The sequence below is a fragment of the Sceloporus undulatus genome, chromosome 5, assembly GCF_019175285.1.
Source record: "Sceloporus undulatus isolate JIND9_A2432 ecotype Alabama chromosome 5, SceUnd_v1.1, whole genome shotgun sequence".
Classification (NCBI taxonomy): Eukaryota; Metazoa; Chordata; class Lepidosauria; order Squamata; family Phrynosomatidae; genus Sceloporus; species Sceloporus undulatus.
In genome coordinates, this window is record NC_056526.1 from 16,981,241 (window position 1) to 16,987,240 (window position 6,000).

Below are 6,000 nucleotides of genomic sequence, written 5' to 3' on the forward strand. Positions count from 1 at the left end.
ACTCTTGATTCTAGCATCACCTTTGCTATCTGGGGGGACACACATAACCTGCAGAAGTGTAGGAAGCTCTCTGCAAGGGCAGCTGTTCCTATGGCATTCCTGGTTATATATGAAACACCAGTAAAATGATGACCAGTCCACTGAGAAAGCTAATAATGGCATAGGCATCGGCTAGGTCACCAACCTATCCCCATCATGATGGTTCTCCTGATGTTCCCAGCTAATGCCAGCCCAAGATGCTTTGCTGCTTAAGGAAAAGGAAAAAGGAAAAGAGGGAGTACACTTAGATAGATTAATTCTATATGTGGATACAGAACCAAGAAGGACTGAAGAATTTGACTTCACTGTTGACAATGCAGTTGACATTCCCACTTCACCAGACTAGTATAGAACACAGAGGGCAAGCCAAGTAACATAGTTCTGTCTTTTAGTACTTCACCATCATGTCTCTAAAGTAGCCACTATATGTGGCAGTTGCATCAACCGAAGTCTCACATTTAGAGCTGGCCCTGGAAGTGTTGTGTAAGCAATTGTATTGCTGCCTTCCCTGGGCTCAGTTGGTAGCACACAACAAGGTCCATGAATGTCAAATGGGTCTCATTGTATCTTCTATCTTTGCTTTGGTGGCTCAGATATAAACTTCTGACAGACAAAAAAGATAGACTTCTCCACCCAGGCTTTATGCTTAAACCTTAAATGTCCAGCTTTGAATCCCAATCATGTTAGTGCTATATTAAGGTTGCTACCTCTTTTTCTCTGAGAGGCCCCTCATGTTTAATATCTGAATAACAGGCAAGTACAACACATTCCTTTCCCTGCAGGGAGTAGTTCTACCTATTCAATGCAACTGGTGCAGACAAGTGTGAATTTAGTTTCTTATTGTGTTTGCTTTCATGTTGTTTCTGATTTAATGGAAACCCCTACCACACGTTTCTTTTTGGCACAATTTCTTCAGAGAGATTGTGCTATTGACCTCCTCTGGGAATGTATGACTTGCCCAAGATCTCCTAGTGGGCTTCCATGGACAAATGAGGAGTCAAATCTTGGTCTCCAGGGGTCTCCCAGTTTAACACTCAAACCACTACAACATGCTGGCACATCAAATATAAAACCATCATCTAGATCCTCAAATTTCTGCATATTTGGAATATAAAGAACTTAAGATCTGAAAAATTCAGCTGGAGAACAAAGTAAAGACAAGAGATTTCCCCACTGTAATGCCATCTCACTTCTTTTTACATAGACTTCACTTCTGCTCCTGTCCATCATACTTTTCTTTTTTTTCTTACTTTCAGAACTAACTGAAATTTATTGTCCCAGATTTTAAAAAGGACAATACTGTACAGCCTTCCATCATGGAGAAAAAAATGAAGCTTTTGCAGCTATGCCCCACAAGAGACATTCAGTAGATCTTTGAAACCTTATCTCTTAATTAGGACTGTGATCCAATTAATGAAAGCTTAGTAAATTAAAGATATGATTTTTAGTTGAATAATGGATTATTTCATCACTTAAGTCTGCATGTATCTGCACACAAGAAAGAACAATTCTAAAGTAAATAATATTTTCTTTCAAGATGGCACACCTTCATTGCATCCGTTATTATTTAGAAGATGTATTCTCTTGTTCTGTCACATAGGAAGGAATTATTTTTAAACATGCACAGTTATCAAAATCACTTATATTAAAAATAATTTTAAAAACCTGCTGTCCAGCAAATGATGGGGTCTGGTTTTAGTTAAACTATTTTTAATCAATTAGTCTAATTGCTTGACAAACAGCAGGTGATTACCTTAAATATAAGTAACTTGTAAAAATTAATTAATATCAGTGATGGCTGGTGCCTGTAAGATCAGTGGACAAGTGAATCAACATTTGGATGTTAGAGTAAAATTTAAAGGAGTCATCCAAGGTCCCAACCTTTTCTATGAAATGAACACTGGAGTAGATTCACCAGCCCACTGACACTGGAACCACCACTGATTAATATTAGAAATAATATTAGAAATCTTCACTTCCATTCAGACCAAGACTGACAGAAGGCATCAGTTTAGGGTCAAAACACTTTTCATGGAATTAGATGAAAGAAGAGATAGCTGAGCTGAAAACCATATTGTTTAGGGAAGCGTTCTCAGGGAATTTGTGATTGTCATCTGGCTGTCTGATAATGTTTGATGTGATGTGATTTGTTTGATATTTGATGTTTTTAATTTGTCTTTTCTTTTCTACATGGTAATTTTATCTATTCCTCTATTTAATTGTTATTATCTTAGAGTGTACGCCTTGGGCAGGCTTTTATATACTCCTTAATTTTACCGACTCTGTACAGTGCTGTGTATAATTACAGCGCTCTAGAAATAAAGTTTAATAATAATAATAATATTTGGATGCTGTGTGCATGCCTCCATGTGCCCGTACATGGATGTGTGTGTATGTGTGTGTGTGTGTGTGTGTGTGTGTGTGTGTATAATATTTATACATATGTGTGTGGGTGTATTTATGCATGTTTGCCCAATGTGAAGTAGCCATTCACGTGAGGCTAGCATTCATGCGAAACAGGAAGTGCCCCCCTTCTTCACCCCGGAACTATGAAAGTTCTCAATGCATTCAGAGTCCCACTGAGCATGCGCAAGGGTGCCAATTTGAATTGCTGAATCTGCATGGTGTGATAACTTATGTTGCATCCGCTCAGCTTTGCTTCAGGAATGACCCCAGTTTCACTCTTTATGTGTGATAATTAATCACGTGAATTGGCTTAGATTCGAATTGAATCTACTTCCCCTTCCTTTCGGAATGGCTTTGGATTGGAGTTCCAATTTTCATGTGTGATAAGGGCCTAGGATGAATTACAGCAGGGGTGGGAACTTTTATCTCTCCACATGTTGTAAAGGTAAAGGTAGTGCCTTGACATGAAAGTATAGTCGTAAATGACTTTAAGGGGTGGTGCTCATATTGGTTACTAAGCCATGGAGCCAGTGTTGTCCGAAGATGAATCCAGTGATCATGTGGCTAGCATGACTGCACTGAATGCTGTTACCTTCCCACTAAAGTGGTATCTTTGTATCTACTTGCATTTGAATGCTTTTGAGCTGCTAGGTTGGCAGAAGCTGGGACTAGTGATGGGAGCTCACCCCATCATGCCACACTTGAGCCTTGAACTGCCAGTCTTCCTATCAGGAAAACTGGTGTCTTAACCACTAAGCCACAAATCTTATTCTCCACCACAGTCTGGGCTCACTAGTGCTGATGGGAAGTGGAATTCAGTGATATCTGGAAGTTAACAGATTACCCAGCCCTGAACTCAGTAAAAGAACAGTTTGTGATGCTCCTTTCAGTGATCTCAGCTTTTTCTAAACTCCCCAGAAAGCAACAAAGTTCTCATAAGAGTGCACCAAAGTTACTGTATATCACGACAGACAGCATTAGTGTAGTAAATACACATTTCATTACCTCTGCTGAGCCTTCTTCAGGATTTAATTTGCCAAGTCACAGCTGGAGAGACTGTTTCACACCCCTAGGGAAATTTGCCAGTATGTGGGCCTTCTAAACCAAATGAGTGTATGCATTCTCCTTGACGGTTTATTATGACAAACCCACGTTGCACTGAATCCCTCTGAAAAGCTGAGAACAGACAAAGCTCCTTGATGTTTGTGTCTTCTTTGTCTTCCTGCAAAAGTTTATATCACAAAGAAAGATTTCCAACTCCTGCTGTAATGTGTGAGTTTGGGTATTGAGTTCAGCTTGGGAAACATTTGGCAGTATATGGTGGGGAGAAAGGAGCAAATGGGACAGAAAAGTGGTGATGGAGATGCAGCTGGGAATGGAGCAAAACAGTACAGAGCCTGAACAAACTTTGAACTATATCTCTCTAAATCCTTGAGCCAAAGTGTCTAGTTGGGAAGAGGCTAAGGGCACAAGGCAGGGCTAAAGCAAAATGGGCATAGGCTGATGTAATTCTTACCAGTTCAGACAAAGTTCATCTCATTTCTTTTTATTTGTACTCAAAAGTAAGAACTGCCGAACAGCCACCCAAGTCTGCAAACAAGACTTAAGATGGGTGTATTTCTGCTCAAGAATAAGCTTCAGTCGCACAAATTTGTAAACTGTAAAACAGAACTCAGTTCCCTAGAGCTCAAATGCAGTCTTTAAGTAGACTTGTATCTCTGATCACACAGACTGCTCTCACAATGCAGAATTAATGCAGTTTGACATCTCTTTAACTGTTGTGGTTCCATCCTGTGAAATCTTGAGATTTCTAGTTTGTTGTGGCACAAGAGCTCTCTGAAACAGAAGGTTAAAGAGGTTACAAAATGACAAATCCCAGACTTCCATAGCATTAAGCCGTGGCAGTTAAAGCAGTGTCAAACTGCATTAATTCTGCTGTGTAGATGCAGCCTAGGAAGGGAGTTCCAAAGCCTGAGAACAGTCATTTCTGTTTCTAATGACATGTAGCTGTGAGTGATGGGAAAGGCAAAAAGGACCTTCCTAGAAGATCTCAAAACATGAGCAGGCTCATATATGGATAGTCTGGATCTTAGAAGACTTTATAGGTCATCACCAGCTTTTTGAATTGCACCCAAAAACAGACTGGCAGCCAGTATAGCTGTTGTAATAAGGGAGTATTTTATGGTGAAGAAATATTTGTGACTGGCAGTGTTTCTGTGCACATGGTATCAGAGAAAGATAGAAGGGGGGGAAATGGTCTTGCTGAAAGATTCTGGAACTCTTTCTGGAGAGAGAGAGAGAGAGAGCTGGATGGTTGATACAAGAACCGCAGAGATGAAGCATTTGATATTTCCCTCTTGCAGACCATCAAAGGCCACAGTGATTCAGAGGAAGTGAAAATAATCACCTGATGCTAGCTAGCTTTTACAGCAGCAGGACTTCAAGAGCTAACCATCCCTGTCGCCAATTAAATGCAAAAGAAAAAAAAAGCTGGAACTTTCAAACGTTTTCATTTTCCCTTTTTATAATAGTCACTGCTTCTTGCAGTTCCTATAGATATAGCAGTTTCCTTGCCACCAGATAGTTGCCCATTAAGCAACAAAAATGGGCATTCTCCTTTCTGCAACAGCCAGAGAGAGAGAGAGAGAGAGAGAGAGTTGATGCACTGATGCACTGTGCAACAGATTGGAGCAGGGAGGTAATTTTTTAAAAAAATCTCCCCCACTTGAATGACAGAATTGGATAAAATGAAAAGGACTGAAGGCTGACATAAAATAAGACAGGTGAGAAGGAAGGATTTATGTTTCCTTGTACCTAGAGGATCAGTGGATCTTCCATACTTCTGTTGCTTTATTGTACAGATTCTCTGTGCTCTGGGTGATACATCTCTTGAATGCCGATAAAGGACATCTGGTGGCTTCCCTGTCATTGGAACAGTGAATCTGCCCCAGGTTTTAGTCCATACCAAGTTGCTCAACCCTGTCCTGGTATTAGGTTCAGCACCTTGAGTAGTTCCTATAAAATTCAGACAACCTTGAGTGGGATCACAATTTCCATGACATGAGAGTCACCAGCTGCCTATAGAAAGGCAGTATGAATGAAAAAACACACCTTCTTGCAGATGGGATCAGATTTAGGGCGGTCACATGCAACCCCCCCCCCGCCCAAAAAAAAGGGGGGAATGCAACATTAGAATAAAAGGGAAAATGAGATGTTTGTGTAGACTAATTTGTATGCATGATACACATTCAGAACAATATCACTGTTCCTCAGATACAAATACATAGTGGTAAGTCAGAGACTGGAATAATTTCAGTCTGGCTTCAGGCCTAGTTATGGGATGGAGATGTCTTTGGTAGCTTTGGTGGATGATCTATACCAGGAACTGGATAGAAGGAATGCATCCTTTTGGTTCTGTCGTACCTCTTGGCAGCTTTAGTTACCCTCAACCATGGTATCATTCTGGACCGCCTTGCTGGGATGTGATGGGATACTGCCCTTGGAAGGGCAAATTCAGAAAGTGCTGCTGGTGGAGTATTTCCTGTTTGTCCCCAG

The 6,000-nt window shown here is 40.5% G+C and overlaps 1 protein-coding gene across 1 annotated transcript in view; it reads right to left on the bottom strand.

Annotated features, from left to right (window-relative positions):
• PTPRO (protein tyrosine phosphatase receptor type O) overlaps positions 1–6,000 on the bottom strand; it is a 182,857-nt gene that overhangs the window by 74,325 nt on the left and 102,532 nt on the right. The gene's annotated exons all lie outside the window — the stretch shown is intronic.